General features: G+C 42.7%; 1 protein-coding gene across 3 annotated transcripts in view; it reads right to left on the minus strand.

Moving 5' to 3' along the window:
* The window catches only part of Rab27a (RAB27A, member RAS oncogene family), a 67,038-nt gene that overhangs the window by 35,139 nt on the left and 13,398 nt on the right, over nucleotides 1–18,501 (minus strand). The window contains exon 1 of one of the 3 annotated variants that reach the window (XM_074065987.1): nucleotides 14,044–14,196. The exons of the other annotated variants lie outside the window; for them this stretch is intronic. The gene's annotated coding sequence lies outside the window, so the exon portion shown is untranslated. Of the gene's footprint in view, nucleotides 1–14,043; nucleotides 14,197–18,501 lie in introns of those variants that run through there. 3 annotated transcript variants of the gene reach the window in all.

Genomic DNA, 18,501 nt, shown 5'->3' on the forward strand with positions numbered 1-18,501 from the left:
GTATTTCCTCAGTATGAATGATGGGTAGGCCTGGGTTCAATTCTGACTCTTCTACTTTTTATAGCCTGGTCCAAGTTCTTTAAACTAAGTCTCATTCTTTCAACTGTAAAATGGAGATGGCACCACCACTATCCTCTCTGGGATGTTTTAAGGACTGAGATAATCCACATAAACCTTCTAGCTCATTGCTTGCTCTGTGATAAGTATTCAATCACTGAAACTTATTACTAGCAATGCTGTTATAAATAGCCTGATCAAGTTCTTTATTAGCAAAGCATGTAATTTTATAAGGTATTCTTAATATGAATAGTACCTGAACCTTCAGAAAAATTCAGCTTAGGTGAACTCACTTTGGGGGTCTCCATCCATCACTTGGGTACGCCAATCTAACAATGTGTGGCTCTAGGCAGTTTCAGAGCTGGAGTGTTCATCAGGTAAGTGCTCTAATTTCCAGAAGAGGAAACTGAGGCCAGAGAAGGCAAATGAATGATCTAAAATCGATTGGCTAATTGGAGATGGAGCTAGAATCAATTCCAAGCCTCCAAAACTCCAGTCCTATGTCCTTTTCTAACATATTTTTATCCTCCGTACTTCTTTCAGAATTGGAGACCTGTTTTGATTGCTTTGATTCAGGAAGCAAGCATTTTTATCGGTGCCAGCAGATGTATGGTGAAGTGCTTTACAACTAAAATTCAGGCTCAGAGATGCTGGGTGAGAAATCTGCACTTTCACAATTCCAGCCCCTCTGTCAAAAAGCTCTTCCTGATCTATGTGTGATGGTACATGCCTGTAATCCCAGCACTCAGGAGGTGGAAGCAGAGGATCACCAGTTCTAGGCCAGGCTGGGCTAGATAGTAAGACCCTGTCTTTAAAAGAAAAAAAAAAAAAAAAAAAGCAACAAAAGCTCTTCCTTCTGCTGAAAGTAACATCAGATACCATATGTTAGGAGAGGCAAGGGCATGGAATGATTCTTGGAACTAGAAAATGTTCTGGAAGACTCAAATGAGATACTGGCTTTTTAACTTATGGAGACTATTCACTCATTTACTCAAGAGACATTATTTGTTGCCGAAGCCTCTTTGTGGATGAGAATATGAGTGTTTATAGGGATTTACGGAAAGAAAATTTATCAAAACACTGGGTTCTAGAGTGCTATAATTTGAGAAAAGTACTTACTTTATAGGTAAAATACATTGGGGGAAAGCACACAATATGTCCTTGGTGAAATACGGCACCACAGTGGAACAGGAGTGGCTGTTTGATCTGCTGAGTAATATTTCAAATAATGTGGAAGCAGCCCCATGATGACACAGCCACATGTCCCTGTAACACAACGCCCGGCCCAGGGATCAGCATGCGCGTCTTAATGACACCATGAAGCTGGGCTGTCTCCAAGAATTTGGTAAAAGTGCAAAGCGTGCCAAGTCTATGCCTACCAATGGCTGCTTTTCACGGAACATAGACTCTGGAGTGAGGGTCCTCTGAATGCCAGGAACAGGACACCACCACCCACCCGCGTAACGTGAGCAGCAAAGGCATGACTTGAGATCTATAACCCTTAATTGCTCATGTGTTTACAACAGATTAAGGCCTGAACACTGGTCATATGGCTTTAAGCCTGGCGCTCTTCCACTGTACCTTAAGAATGACATGCAAACATTATAAAACTCTCAAAGAAGGCACAGAAAGTATTTCCCAAAAATGGAAAAGGAGGAACAACTTAAACTACTCAGAGGTGTACTCTGTGGTTGAGAGCAGTGACTCACACTTGTGATCCCAGCTACTCCAGAGGTGATTAGGAGGATTATAGTGCAAAGACATCCCAGGCAAAAAGTTAATGAGACTTCATCTCAACCACTAAAACCTGTTTGTGTTGGTACACACCAGATCCCTACTATGTGAAAAGCATACACAGGAGAATCGTGGCCCAGGTGGACCCAGGCCAAAAACACAAGATCCTATTTGAAAAATAACTAATCAAAAAGAGCTGAGGCCATGGCTCAATTGGTAGAGTGCCTACCTAGCAAGGTTGGGGCCCTGAGTTCAAACTCCAGTATTGCCAAAAAAAAAAAAAAAAAAAGGAGGTAAGGTATCTGAAAGCCCAAGTAGTTAACAGAGAGAATTCTGTTATTAACAGATTCTGAAGATGTAGAATATGAGGCTATGAAGTCAGAGAACCACCAAAACCTGGGCCGATTCAAGGGAAGAAATATTAGAAATGGCTGCACTCCCACCACAGCCAGGACTGATAGCAGTACAGATCAGAGAGCACCCGAAGGACCTGGAGCTAGAAAAAGAATTACCAAGATCCTAAGTACCACCAAACAACAACAACAACAATCAGGCAAATGTCTCTGAGTTGGCTGTAACGAGGAAAATGCGAGCCTCATTTATCATTGACTTTTCAAAACATGAGAATAGGACTGGAGGAGTGGTTCAAGAAGTAGAGTACCAGCTTTGTAAGCACAAAGCCCTGAGTTCAAACCCCAGTCCCACTAGAAAGAGATTGGGGGGGGGAAGGGTGGAACTTTATATTGGTCCTTCCTGTAGAGAAACTGAAACTGTGTCCGGAATTTTCACAATTGTTTTATAAGAACAATTCTGCAGTGTGTGTAATTGCTGACATCTTCAACAAAGGTCACAAACCATGCTTTCACTTTTCTATTGTGAGCTATGCTGTCATTGCATGCAGGCAGGACCCTGAATGGTCAGGGCTCCTGCCCCACACACCTTGCCCCAAGGTTTGGCACAGGGATGCTTACAAATGCTACTGAGGTACACCACACATGGCTTTGCTCCTCCCTTGCTGACCCCGTGGCCTCCCCAGCCACACTGAAGCAGAGCTGCTCTCTGTACACAGGACATGCTCTTCAGGTACGTGGAATATGTGCTTTCTTTGTGACACAGTGAGCTGCTGTGCTGACTTCTAGATTCTGAGTTCAAACACACACACACACACACACACACACACACACACACACACACACACATTCCTTAAGGCTCATCTCATCTAGGAGGGAGAATCTCAAATGTATGGGGTGTCCCTGGTGAGTACTCCAAGAGGGGCTGTTAAAAGCTTAAGAGATGCAGTAGACTTTAGGAAAGAGCCCTGGGAGAGTACCATTGGGTCACTCACAGGAAGGAAAAATTTGGAGCCTAGGGTTAAATACTCCTAGAAGAATCTAGGCCAAACCAAGCAAAGAGAATCAAGAAGCATCACCTACCTTACGACAGGAAAACAGTGTCCTTACAGAGAGAAGGAAGGAATTCTGGTGGTTCACTCCTGTCATTCCAAGCTACATGGGAGAATGGCAGTTCCAGGAAGCTAGGGCAAAAAAGTTTTTGAGACCCCATCTCAATGGAAAAAACCTGAGTGTGGTGGTACACACCTCTCCTTCCAGCAATGGTGGAAAGCATAAGAATAACAGCCCAGGTTGACCTGAGAAAAAGTAAGACCCTATCTCCAAAATCCCAGAGCAAAAGGGCTGGAGGAACGGCTGAGGTGGAGAATACCTGCCTAGCAAGTGCAAGGCCCTGAGTTCAAACTCTAGTATGCGTGAGAGCAAGCGAGCAAATGAGTGAGTGAGAGAGAGAGAGAGAGAGAGAGAAAGAGAAAGAGAAAGGAAGTACTGGGAAGATGTTTATAACCAATTACATTGGTGATTCTTTTCTGAGGCCATCAGAAAATTCTTCGGTCTTAAGGGGTCAAGACTGTATACTTAGCTGAGCACCTGTGGCTCACGCCTACAACCCTGACTTCTCAGAGGCAGCGATCAGGAGGATCAAGGTTGGAAGCCAGCCCAGGCAAACAGTTTGTGAGACCCTGTCTCTAAAATACCCAACACAAAACAGGGCTCTTGGAGTGGCTCAAGTGCTAGAGCGCCTGCTTAGCAAGCATGAGACCCTGAGTTAAACCCTAGTACCAAAAAAAAAAAAGAAAAAAAAGACTGTGCTTGGAAAGAACCCTCAAAAGTCAAGACATGAGAGCTGGAGGCCTGGCTGAGGAGGTAGAGCACTGCCTAGCAAACACAAAGCCCTGAGTTCAAACCCCAGTCCCACAAAAGTAAAAATACGCTTCAAAGAGGACACAAAATACAGCAAACCTAAAACAAATGAGAAAGCTACTTTATACTAACTTATAGTACAGGACAGCCTTAAAAAGTGTTAACTCTTTCTAGATACTGATCAGAGAAAACTAAAAATTATCTCTATTAACTTGATTTTTCTTCTATTAATTCAGAAGAAATTTCTGGAATTGCATTTTAGCCACAGAATCCTTTGGCCTGACTAATAATGGCTATGTCATGAGGAATATTTGATATGAAAACATTGTTACTTAAAACCATTAGAAAGTTCTAGGGAAAGGACAGAAGGAGAGGGGCCAGAGAAACTCATATTATTCCCTACCTAGGCAAATGTGAGGGTAGCAGAGTCAACTCTAGGCCACAGAGATTAGTACAAAAGGAGGCCCCAGACAGGTAGTCCAAGTTTTATCAAAGTTAAACATCAAGAAATTTAGTCAGGTGTGGTGGTCATGCCTGTAATCCCAGCACTCAGGACGCTAAGGGAGGAGGATTATGAATTTGATGCCAGCCTGGGCTACATCGTGAGACTGTCTCCAAACAAAAAGCCAGCCAAAAACCCAGAGCAGATTAAAAAAGAGAGAGAAGTGACTTAGGGATTTGGGGGTCACATGGGCAAGCATTCCAAGAATTCAAGAGGATCCAACTGTGGAGAAAACACAGCTCATCAATACCAATGGCTAGAAGAGGTAGCTGTCAATGTTGCTATATCAAAAGCTGAGACATTCTTTTACCTTTTAAGTCACAGCCACTCACTCGATCCACCTGCCCTGCCTTGCTCAGTCCATCCAATTTCAAAGGTTCCCTACCTATTCCAAACAGGTTCACTCACTAAATTTCCTCTTCCTGCCCTAAACTGGTGAAAAGCCAAGCATCTGGGTTAGAATTCATCCCCCAAGGCCATACCTTGTCTCTGTCATGAGTCACGCCTGGAATTAGGGAATCTGTGGAACAGCAACTATTTTCTGAATGCCCCTCTGAGAAAGATATTTGAAGCCAGGAGGTTAAGAAAACAGGAGCTCAAGTGAACAGACAAAAGAGTCACTCAGAAAGAACAAGAGCCTGATTTTGAAAGGAGTGGGGAACCTCAGTACAGATTTACTACCAGTTAGGTGAAGATTTCATGTGAGCAAGGAGGCTAGGAGTCAGCAGGACAGTCAGCCAGGAGGGGATAGGGAATGGTAGAGGAGTGTAAAGCCTGAGGATCTCAGGACCCAAGGGTTTGCAGGAAATTGACACACAACATCTTTAGAAACTGCACTTCAGGTTGGGCACTAGTGGCTCACGCCTGTAATCCTAGCTACTCAGGAGGCAGAGATCAGGAGGATTATGGTTCAAAACCAGCCCGGGCAAATAGTTCATGAGACCCTATCTTGAAAAAACCCATCACAAAAAAGGGCTAGTAGAGTGAATCAAAGTGAAGGCCCTGAGTTCAAACCTTAGCACCGCAAAAAAAAAAAAAAGAAAACTATACTTCAGTGTTCAGAGGAATGTGAATATATGATATTATACTTAAATCTTAAAACGAGGATAAAATGAGCTCTGCACATGCTAGCGATGACTTGAAAGCAGGGAAGAAGGCTAGGTGCCAGTGGCTCATGTCTATAATCCTAGCTACTTGGGAAGCTGAGATCGGGAGGACCACAGTTCAAGGCCAGCCTGGTTAAAGAATTTGCAAGACACCCCCTGCCTTTTTTCTCCCAAAATAACCACAGCAAACAACTGGAGGAGTGGCTCGAGCACCTGTCTTGCAAGTGTGAAGCCCTGAGTTCAAACTCCAGTACCGCCACCACCACACACACAGAAACAAGCAGTGAAAAAGGTTTTATAAGCAACATATGAAAAATCAGTCTTATAACTCTACAATCAAATTTTAATATGTCCACACTTTAAAATATAAAGTTAGCCTCTGCATTCCAACAAATTTGATCACAAGACTCTGAGTTAAGTGTTCAATCTTGGGAAATACTTTCCAGTTAAAAGAAATGTTATAAATGATATTCTTTATAAAAGTTAGAACACTGTATGCATTTGTACCACATAAAGATACAATTATTTTACAGCTGTCAAGTACTGGAAATGAACCAAAAATAGGCAATGTATAGCTTTTGTAGACTTCTAAAAAGTAGACAATGGTATGTATCACTCCTCTCTTCTACCTAAATCCTCCTAAAACTTTATTTATGAATGTCCAAGAAATAGAAGGTTTTACATTTAGTTGGAATCTACTGCAAAGAACACAACAGAGAAGTTAATTATTATACAAGATAATGCAATTTTTAACTTGAAATAACTTCCCTTAATTTCTAGGGTCTCTAAGTAGTTGAGATACACGTGCGTTTAACTCTTATAATATACTTAATTTCCGACACAGGAAGGAAAAGATGTCAAAATTCTGTTACTTTCAATGTAAAAGGTCTTAAAGAGACAGAAGCTCATGAAGGAAAATGTGCAGGCTTCCACTGTTAGGAAATTGGACACTTCTCACATGCACTGTGAAAATACAAAATGCTTATGAATGTGGGAGCAGCCCAAACATAAAGACAAACACAGCATGATTTTCCAAACAAATACGATATGATAGTAGATTTTTGTGACCCTTTTTATGAAAAGGCAGAGCTGAGTTGAAGACAGAGACTTGGGGAAGCTTTGTTGTCCTCATTTTTTGAGGCAGGGCCTCATTATGTCGTCCAGACTGGTCCTGAAAGTATAACCCTCCTGCCTCAGCCTCCTGAAGGCTGGAATTATAGGCATGTGCCATCACGCCCGGTTAGGGAAACGTAGCTCCAATTGTCAAAGTATTTTATGCAGGACATGCCCAAGAACATGTGAAATGAGACAGTCCCAGGAGACATGGTCATCACAGTAAACCCTGTGCGAGGATGACATGTGAGACGATTTGTTTTCCCTTCCCTTTGACCATCAGGGCTCGGGGTTGATGCTGTATGGAGTACCCATAGCAAAGAAAGGGGAAGGGAAATTGTTTCAAGGAAACACCCCAACCCATTGTGCTGCTTTTGTCACAGTCCCAGCAGTTAACAAGATAACTGTGAACGAAGCCCACTGCATCTCCATCCATCCCACTCCAACATCCCAAGTCTTCCTCATAAACCACATCCTTCTCTGGTAATCCTTTAGCCAGCGTTAGCTCCACGTGTATGAATGCTTTACCTTGCTGGTTAACTTGTATGGGCTGCACGCCACATCCAAGTACCCGATCCCATCTCCTGAACCGGTCTCATCTCTCCAGGAAAGCTGTAATGTTTCCTTGTGTGTTTCTCCACTACACCTCACCACTTTGTCACTCAAATGCTAATTGTGGCTATCATCTAGCTTCTTCTAACAGCCTCTTCCTTCCTCTGGTCCCCCTGTTCCCTGCCGATTTCATTCAGGAGTGACCAAAAGGTATCCTGGGGCTCCAATGCCAGCTTCACTTTTGTTTTGGAGGGGTAAGGAGAAGGGTCAATTAAACTGTAATTGCTTGCAACTCAATGGTATTTGCTAAGCAACTATTGTGTATCCAGTACTGTGCTCCCAGGTGAGGAAACCAGATGCACCCATGTCCAACATCAAAAGCAAAAGAGACTAAGTCAGTAGCCCGGAATTCTGCTACTTGTTTCACAGAGAAATGCTTGAAAATCTTCCTCAGTCCTCAGGACAGAGCCAAAGTGGCCAACAGTGAAAGGCTCTCTTCTGTCTACAAACCACAGAAGAGGAACACACTGAGTTCAGTGTGGAAGAGACCAGGAAGATCATAGCACTGCCTTCTCAGCCAGCTGAATCACACAGGACAAGAGAGCAGTCTCTGCTGTTCCGATGAAACTTTGTTGCCAGACATCTTTCCTCTATTGGCAGGCGCTTGGTCTTCCCAGAAAGGGAAGAGCCAGGGAACACAGCCGGCATCCTTGACTTGCACGGCATTCTGTCCTCTCAGGAGCTTGTGTCAGGGCATCTCCTTGGATCCAGGCTCAAGTGTCACCCATCATCACATAACACCTATCTGACCTCGTTAGCGAAAGCACAAAGCACACCCTGCAAAGAGCCAGTCGTCTTTTCTCTCTCCCCTTGAAACAGTTACCACTGTTACTGCAGATATTAGGAAATTAGATGTTACAATTCTCCTCTAGTTACTTAATGTCTGGGGATTTTCAGAGGAGAATTCCCTAACCACATCTGCTATGTTTTTGTTCTCATTTAAAACACACTGCCATTTGTATGCACATATGAATAATAAATTAATTAATTAATTAATTAAAAAAAATAAAACACACTGCCAGGGCTGGGGGTGAAGCTGAGTGTTAGAGTAGCAAGCATACAGCCCTGGGTGCAATCCCTGGCACCAAAAACTAAAGTAAAATAAAGCAAACTGCTACGACTATGTATATACATATCTGCTGCAGAACGCCAACAAGGTTCCTTAAGAAATTGCTTTTCACCTTTTTTTTTTCCTGTTTGCATGACCCACTAGGGCAGGTACTTACGATCACGGACAAAAGGCCTGAGACTCCAGCAAGGCCAGGCTCTGCCCAGCCCCCCTGTGGGAAGAGGGTTCAGTACATCAACACAGGCTCAGTGCACACTAGGGGGAATGTCAAATAAGATTCCTGGGCCAAACTGCATGATCAGAAATATGAGATGATGTCAACATTTACAAATGTCTTCAAATGTTATGTTACCCTCTCGATTTCTTGTCTTCATCTACATTTGGTGTTTACGGTCCAGCTTCTCAAAATGGTAAAATGCTGGGGTCTAAATTAGCATTTCTCTGATTGGTAATAAGGCAGAGCTTCTTTTTTTTAACTTGGTGGGCATTGTGTTTCCTCTTAAGGAAAAGCACGTTCACCTCCTTCCCGCTTTTCTACTGCTTGTCTTACTTTTGGAGTGGGTGGCTCTTCTGTATACAGGCTGCTAACCCTTTGTCAGTTACATATGTTGCAAATATGTTCTTCCTGTTTGTGGCTTATTTTTTCACCTTTATAATGGCTCTTAATCTTTATTTTTAGGTGGAACTAGGGTTTGAACTCAGGGCCTTGCATTTCTTAGGCAAGTGCTCTACCACTTAAGCCACTACCCCAACCCTTTTTGCTTTAGCTACTTTTCAGATAGGGTCTCACGTTTTTGTCAGGGGCTGGCCTTGGTCCTCCCTATACCTTGCACATAGCTGGGATTATAGATGTGAGCTACCATACTCAGTTCTTAATATTAAAGTAGTTCAAATTTATCAACTTTTTGTTGGTTGGTTTCTTTGAGATAGAGCCTTGATATATAAGCCCAGGTTGACCTCAAACTTACAGTCCTCCTGCCTCAGCCTCCTGAGTGCCACCATACCTAGTCATCAATTTTTAATACTATGTTGAAGATATTCTTGTTCAGAGTAATAAAGATATTCTTCTATATTACTTTCCTAAAGATACCGTCATTAAAATTTGTCTTAATACTTTGGAAGTTTTTAAAAGTATGCATATTTAAGGATTCAATTTCATTATTTTTCTCTTAGGGATATCCAGGTGATAGCACTGCTTACTGAGTAGCATAATCCTTTCCCTAGTGACTTGCACTGTGTGGGCAGAGCTGTTTCAGGCCCACCTCTGTCCCACTGATCATTCTGACCATCTCTGGGTCAATGCCACCTGCCTTAATTATTATGACCTAAAAATATAGCTTCCTATCCAGCAGGACATCTTCCTGGTTAGTGTGGGCTCTCCTGACCCCGCACACTCCCGAGTTCCTCAAGAAACTTACGAGGGTTTTGACTGGCGCTGCATCAAATCTGCACAGCAAACCAAGAAGATTGGCCTGTTGGTGATTTTGAATTTGCCTATTGACCATGACCTTATCTTCATTCATCTGTGCATTATTTAATGCTGTTAGGAACATCCTCAAATCTCACAAAAGAAGACTCGCGAACAAGCATCTGAAGAGAAGCCCAACACCATGTGGCACTGGGCAGGTGCAAATTAAAACAATGGGACACCAGAACGTGCCTACTAGCAAGTCAAATCCAAAACCCTGCCACCACTAAATGCTGGTTGGGTGTGGAGCAACAGGAACCTCACACACTGCCGGTGGGGGGGTGCAAAATGGTGCAGCCACTCAGGAAAACAATTTGGCAGTTTCTTACAGAATTAAATATACTCTTACCATGATCCAGAAATTACACACCTTGGTATTTGCCAAATAGGGTGAAAAACTCTTATTCATACAAAAGCCTACATGGATTTTTATAGCAGCTTTGTTCATAATTGCCAGAACTTGAAAGCAAAAAGACATCCTCCAATAGGTGAATGGATAAATAAACGATGATACATTCAGACAATGGAATATTATTCAGCACTGAAAAAGAAAAGCTGCCAAACCTTGAAGCTTTTCAATTGTGTATTATTAGAGGAAAGAAGTTAATCTGAAAAGGCCAAATGACATCCTGGAAAAGACAAAAACATGGAGAATAGTTTACCAGAGGTTACAGGAGAGGACTTGGGGGCCAATGAAACTACTCAGTATGATATTATAATACTGGATACATATTTCTCAAAACCCATAGAATCCACAACACTACAGAAAAATAAACTTGGCTCAAATGACTAATGTGAAATTACAGAGAAAAGCAGATGATGATGTGGGGGAGGGTTGGATGGCCCATGACACATGCAAAGGTACTGGCCAAGACAAAAGTGTCCTTCAGATGTAGCAGAATCTGAATGCAGAACATTACACACCAATCTCCAAGCTGTTAGTAAATTTAAATGAAGTTTGCTAAGTGGCTAGACCTTCAAAGATGAAGAGGCAGATCAGCAAACCCTGAAGCCACTGGAGGGGAGGGAGCCAGGTATGAGGGACTGAAACTCAGACAGCAGCCTAGGAGCATCTCAGTGAAACACCAGGGCCTTCAACAAGCAGGCAGTGCATACATGCATGAACCCGTCCCTATGGAGAGGACCAAGGAGGCAGCCCTAGAAGGGCACCAGTCTAAAGGGTGAGACAAGAACATTAACAAAAGCATGCACAAAATGCTGAGATGCCATAGGGCTGGGGAGATAGAGCCAGCAGCAGGAGGCGCCCATGTGCCTAGGGAGAGAATCAGAAAAACTTCACAGAAGGGCATTTGAGCCAAGCACTAAAATCAGATTAGGCCTGCACAGTGGCTCATACCTATAATCCCAGTTACTCAGAAAGCAGAAACAGGGAGGACTGGGGTTCAAGGGTAGCCCAGGGAAAAATTAATGAGGCCCCATCTCAACCAATAAACCAGGAGTGGTGGTGTGCACATTAGCCCAACTACACATCTGGCATAGGTAAGAGGATCACAGACCAGGCCAAGCCCAAGCAAAAACCACAAGACTTATCTAGAAATCTAAAAAAAAACAAAACCAAAAGCAAAAAGGGCTAGGGATGGGGAGGGGAAAGAATAGTTCAAATGGTAGAGCACCTGACTAGCAAGCTTGAGGCCCTGAGTTCAAACCCCAGAACCACCAAAAAAGATTAATTAAATAAGAATATGAGTATCCAAACCAGGAGCGCTTCATCAACACCAAGCGTGCTGAAGAAAGTGCCCTCTGGGAAGGAGGAAAACCACCAATGACTCCTAAAATGATGGCTTCTGTTTTTCACAGGCTTCCTCTGACTCATTGGCTGTCACATAAGCCCTTCCCCTGAGCTCTGGCTCTAAATCAGTCAAGTTCAGGAGGAAGAAGGGAATAATCAGAGAGGTGGGTGGATCTCTCAGGAAGCTTTCATCCCACAGAGAAAACAGAAATGGGGTGGGGGCTGGGAGGGTGACCTTTTCCCCTGGAGCCTTGGGTTCTGAGGGTCTGGAGGGGGTGGAAGCTGAGAGGCAGCTGGCTCAGGGACCTGCTGACATGCACAGGCCCCGGTTACCATGGTGCCATCCTGCTGACCTGCAAGCTCTCATCAGCCCAACCTTTTCTGCCACAGTTCCTGTCTTGGCGACAGCAGCAGCAAGCAAGAAGAAATATGTTGCTTATATTCGAATGGCTGCCAGATCACTGAACCCTAGATCTAGAAGGGACAAGCATAAAGTGGTAAGAGACAGAGGAAGCAACTAAGATGGGGGTGAACTTCTTTAGAATGTATTAAATCAGCCAGGATCTTCTATGCATGGGATGCCATCATGAATAAACACTCCTCCCCAAAACTGTTTTAGGGGGAGGGCAGCACTTACACTCCACAGATCTTTACTGAGAATGTCAGCTTTTGATCAAGGGTCTCTCCCACAGTGATTTCTGATGGGGCTCTGAATTCACTCCAAGGTGAAAAGCATGGGCTGGTGGCAAAAGCATGGTGCCTCTGGTCAGCACAGAGGCAGAGGTCAGGACACCCCCAACGGTAATCAGCCAAATGACTTTAGCACATCTAAGCCTTAACGTCTTCATCGATAAAAGGCGCAGGTTGGACTAAATGAACATTAACAGTCCTCCACTCCTGAACCTATGTGTGGGCACACTTGGGGCAAGGGAGCCCTTCTAGGTGCATCTCATGGCACCTGATTGTGCCTCCAAGGACATACAATTAGCAGAGTGTCTACAACTCAGTAGAAGAAACAAGAAAATAGGCTGGGCTCAGTGATTCATACATATAATTCCAGCTATGTGGGAGGCGTAAGGTAAAAGGATTGTGATCTATGGCCAGACCCAGGTAAAAACAAGAGCCTATCCAAAAAATAACATGGCTCAACCGGTAGAACACTTACCTAGCAAGTATGGAAGCCCTGAGTTCAAACCCCAGTACCGGCAAAAAAAAAAAAAGAAGAAAGCACACACATTCATCTGGATATCTACATTTGATTAAACCAAGGACCCTATCTTATTCATCTTCATACACTCAACATCCAGCACAGTCTAGCACTTGACAACAGATGGCTACTACATGCATTTGTTTAGGGAAATCTTGGAAATGTGATATTATGAAAATTTTCAAACATATATGTTATGGGTTGAATTGTGTTTCCCCAAAATTCTAACACTGAGGTCCTAGCTCCCAGTTCCTTAGAATGTGACTTTTTTGGAAATCAGACACTAGAGGTAGTCATGTTGAAAAGGAGGTCCACAGGGTGGGCCCTAAACCAGTTTAACACTTGCTCTTATAAACAGAAGAAATTTGGACAGTACATGCACAGAAGGAAGATGACAGAGACAGGGAGAAGGCAGCCTTCTAGGACAGGCCTGGGACTGATTCTCCCTCACAGCTCTCACACGGAGCCAACAGTGCTGACACCTGATCTTGGACTGGTAAGCTCCTGGAGGGCGAGCTAATAAATTCATATTGGTGAAGCCACCCAGTTTATTTGTTATCACAGCCCTCCCAAACTAATACAGTACCCAAAAGTAGAGAGAATCGTGTAATTGAAACCACCTGTCACACGCCCCACTCTTTCACTCCTCCATACTTCATTTTGCCTCTCTAAAGCATATGCATCTTTGCTAACATAACCACGCACCCTTATCAAACATTACAAAATTAACTAGAACTTGACGGCATAAAAGGTACACCTTGCATTAAAACACATGGTCCATTAGAGCCGCTAATAAGATTGAAAACAAAATCCTTTTGGTAAACTTGAATTCTCATGGATAAAATTCTCGGGCTGAGCAAGACTCTCAGTAACTCAATTATTTAGTGAGCTCTTACTCAACATATTATCTAAGACTGAAAACTTGTATGACTTTATTAAAGCGTAGAAATACAAGGAATAACACTTTAGGTATTTGTACCTGCTCCCTGATCATTAAAAATGCACCTTTCAAATTATCCCAAGAAACTTAGAAATCAGGATGTATCTAGTAAAACCCAGTAACAATCTGTGCAATGGTATTTTCTGAGAATTTGTACATACTTTAAGTACCTGAAAATTGGCATGGCAGATCTCAGAACCACTTTAAGAAAAAAACGACAAATATAAAACCATACCCACTTCAAGAAAAAAACAACAAATACAAAACCATACCTTGACAGGACAGAGAAGCGTTTGTTGTATTTTTCTAAAACTTTAGAGACAAGTGCCAACACCTCAACAATTGACAATTTCTAATCGAATATCCTCTTCAATGAGGTTTTTTTTTCTCTAATGTTAAGACAAAGAAATAATAAATTCAAAATGGCCTACTTATCAGCTTTTCAAAAGCAGTTGAGTCTACCAACTTTCAAAATCAGGCATCTTTGTAAAAACCCACAATCCAGCTAATTAGTCTCAGCTGTGTGTCATATGGCCTACAGCCCAGTCAAGTGATTTTGCCCCTTAAAAGCTTACTGAGATCCAATTCCCCTGGCTTTCAGACAGAGGGCTGCTTTATTAACCTCTTCCAGTGTTAAGAGGCTCATATTTCAACTCTTATTTTTCCCCTGAATCAAAACATACAATATTTGCTTTCTTCAGAAAATATTGTGTTCTCAAGAGCCTTAAAAATTGTATTAGTATGGTTTCTTTGCAAATACAACACCTGGCCCAAACAAATAATTCAGGAGATCACATGGAAATGAGACAAGGGCTAGTGCTAGATTGCGTGCTAGACCTTGATCCTGGCCTCTAGGCCTGTAAGGAAAACTGAATGGGGGGAGGGTCCACCCAGAAATCTCACTAGTGTCTCTAAGCCAACATGTCCTGCATTCAGATTACCTCTCTTGCTCTTCTCCCCATTGCTGCTTCAGAACCACTTCTCTTTCTGTGTCTTGAGTACCAATCCCCGCACACACCCAGAGAGCCCAGGGTCTTCAGTGACTTTCCCTCTCTTCCACCAAGACCTGAGCATCTTTTCTCCTTTTGTTCCCATTTCAGTTTTTCATTATTTCTGGTCTGGATGACAGTGATAAACTACTTATTAGGTCTTCTGGTTCCAAACCTGGTCCTACCTCTCATCCATTCTCCACGCCATGCCCAAATTGTTCTTTCCAAAAGGCCAGAGAGTCCATCACGCTCCTCCATAAAACCTGTTCAAGGCTCCCTCCAGCATAGTCTACCATTCCCTGTCTCCTGCCTATGAGCCACCAGAGTTCAACCACCTGAACTATTTGTACTTCACTAAACCAGTGGTCCTCAAAATCTGGTACCCAAAGCAGCATCAGCAGCACCACCTACAAACACGTTAGTGAGACCACCCACTGATTCAGGACTCCTGAGCAAGAGGCACGGGAGTATGTGGTTTACCAAGACCTCCAGGTGATTCTGACACATAGTTAAGTGCAAGAGCCACTGATCAACCTCTGATCACCAACAGACTCTACCCTTGGCGCCATTCTCTGTCAGCAATGTTGAGTTAGATGCCTACTCCTCGAGCCCACTATGTCTAGAGATGGTCAACCCGGTGTGATAAGCATGCAACTTATTTCTAGGTCTCCCTTGTTGGTGTGTGACTATTTTGACAGCAAGGATTGTTGCCTTATTTATCAATTATTTGTTCATCCCACAGTCACTTCTTGAACACTTAATAGTCATTGGATGGGTTGCTGGGCATATAACCCATCCCTTGCCTCTGGAAGTTACCCTCTCATTTTAGCAGCTCAAATGTGACTGAAGACTCAACTTGTCCAATCTACAAAAGGGGATGTAACTTGGCATTAGGGACTTCCCTAGCATACACAAGTCCCTAGGTTTGAACCCCAGCACTACAAAAGAAGAAAGAAGAAGGAAGAGGAGGAGGAGGAGAAGAAAATAATTAGGTATAACTTTAAACAAGGAAGTGAAACACCTGTATGTTGAAAACTATAAAATATTGATGAGAGGAATTAAAGTAGACATAAAAAACGGAAAGCTATCTCATGTTCATTTAACAACACTGCTAAAATATACATATCACCCGAAGTGATCTACAGGTTTAATACAAACTGAATCAAAATTCCAATGGTATTTTTCACAGAAATAAAACAATCTAAAAATTCATATGGAACTTCAAATGACCCCAAATAGCCAATGCAAGTCTGAGCAAGAAGAAATTGCTCAGCAATTTCTGAGCAAAAAGACTCAGGAGGCATCATACTTCTTGATTTCAAACTATATCCCAAAGTTATAACACTCAAAACAGTATGGTACTGGACTAAAAAACAAATACACAGACTAAGAGAACAGAATAGGAGCCCAGAAATAAGCCCACACATATGGTAAAACAGTCTTCAATTAGAGGGCCAAGAATATACAACAGGGAAATGTTAGACTCTTCAATATATAGTGTTGGGAATGCTAAATACCCCAATCCACGAGGATGAAATTAGATCCTTAACTTACATCTTATCCCAAAATCAACTCAAAATGAATTAAAGATTCAAATGTAAAACCCAAAATTTAAAAGCTCCCAGAAGAAAACATAGTGAAACAGCCAAGATGTTAATCTTAGCAATAATTTCCTAGATATGATACCAAAAGCATAGGCAACAAAAGCAAAAATAAACAAATGGGATTACATGAAACTAAAAAGCTGGCAGTGTGGCTCAAGTGGTAGAGCACCTGCCTAGCAAGCAAGACCTTCAGTTCAAACTCCAGTAGGCCCCCCCAAAAAAAACCAATAAAATGGGAGATAATTCAGATAAGAAATTAATATCCAAAATACACAAGTCATAACTGAAGAGCAACACACACACACACACATACACACTAAATAAGCAGAATCAAAAATGAGCAGAGGACCTGAGCAGTCATTTTTCCAGAGAAGATATCCAAATAACCAAAAGGTATATGAACAGCGACTCTGTATTACCAATTATCAGGGAAATGCAAATCAAAACCAGTGAGATATCACCTCTCATCTGCTAGGATGGCTATGTTAACTTAAAAAGAGAAAGGAGACTGGATATAGCTCAGTGGTAGAGCACTTGTCTCAAACGTGAGAGCAGAAAAAAGAGGGTAAATGGCTGAGAGGAACGGAAATTTATAGCACCACTATGGAAAACAGTGTGGAGGTTCCTCAAAAAATTAAAATTAGAACTATCAAATGATCTAGCCACCTTGCTTCCGGGCTTACATCCAAAAGAAGTGAAAGGAGCCGATGACTGGGGTGAGGAGGAACAGGGAGGTGTTGTTTAAAGGGGATGAAGTCTTAGTTGTGCACATGAAATAAGTTTCAAAGGTGTAAAAACAGCCTAGTGCATATAGGTAACACCAGCGTATAAAATACTCAAAATGTGCTATGAGAGCAGATCTTACAGTACATGTTCTTACCACAAAAACAACACAATAAAGAGACAGGAGGAAATTGGGGAAAGCAATGGATATGTTTGTGGAGGTGATGGTGTCATGGGTGAACAGCTATCCCCAAATAAGATGGTTTTTTAAATCCTGTTTGTTTTTTTCTTTTTCTTTTTGGTGGAACTGGAATTTGAACTCAGTGCTTTGTGCTTGCAAAGCAGGTGCTCTACAGCTTGAGTCATACCTCCAGTCCAAGATGGTTTTTTTAAAGACATTATTAAGTGTGAACATGGAAAGGAGTTCAGCCCTATGTTTTCTTGCTGCTGCTGTTCTTGTTATTGTCTTGAGATGGGAGTCTCACTATTTTCCCAGGCAGGTCTCAAACACCTGGCACAAGTGATCCCTCCCACCTCAGCCTTCCAAACAGCTCAGCTGGGACTACAGGCATGCAATGTCTCTCTAGATGGATATAGATATAGATATAGATACAGATACAGATATATAGATATAGATATAGAGGGTAAAAGTCTCACAGTGTGTCTGAGGCACACCAGCTTCAGTGTAGGCCGTGAGGTGCTATATAATAAACACCGAGACAGCCCATCACCCACTGGACCCACGCACTGGCCTCCCACGAGGCAGGCCTACTCCACAGGCAGGTGGTTGCCATGGTCTTCTCTGGTGTCCACCCAACCCAGGAGGGAAGGCCTGAAGATAAAAAACTATGCACCCATGATTTTGGCCTCCTTAAAATTATGATGTAACTATTTGGAGATAGAAATGGCAGGAGGGGGTGGAGAAATGAGCTAAATTCTCTTCGTTAGTAAAGTGCCAATAGGTGACACCTAACACAGGAAAAGTGGCCCATGAAAATCTAAGTGCATCCTGTAGAGTCTGGACATGTAACTACAGGCAAAGTCAGCATACAGCAATGCTGAGCGGCTGACAGGGAGCAGGAAATGGGCGGGGGCAGGGCAGTCTGCTGGTTTTTAACTGGCTTGAAAACTATGTAAACTTAGTACATGACTTTCTTATAAAATTGAACACCCATGCTTTCATTTTTTTTCTTGGATGATTTAGGACATCACAAGAAAAACTTGCCATCCTGTGCCCCTAGGATCTGGGCCCTAGCCTGAAATAGGATGTTGTAGGGCTGAGCTCTGGAGACAGGCTGGCTTTGAATCTCAGCTTTACCACTCTGGCTGTGTGATCTTGAGCTAATTAGTTAACCATTCTGCCTCAGTTGCCTCAGCTGTGGAGGCAGTTATTAATTATTATTAATAATGGTAT

This window comes from Castor canadensis, chromosome 2, assembly GCF_047511655.1.
Source record: "Castor canadensis chromosome 2, mCasCan1.hap1v2, whole genome shotgun sequence".
Lineage (NCBI taxonomy): Eukaryota > Metazoa > Chordata > Mammalia > Rodentia > Castoridae > Castor > Castor canadensis.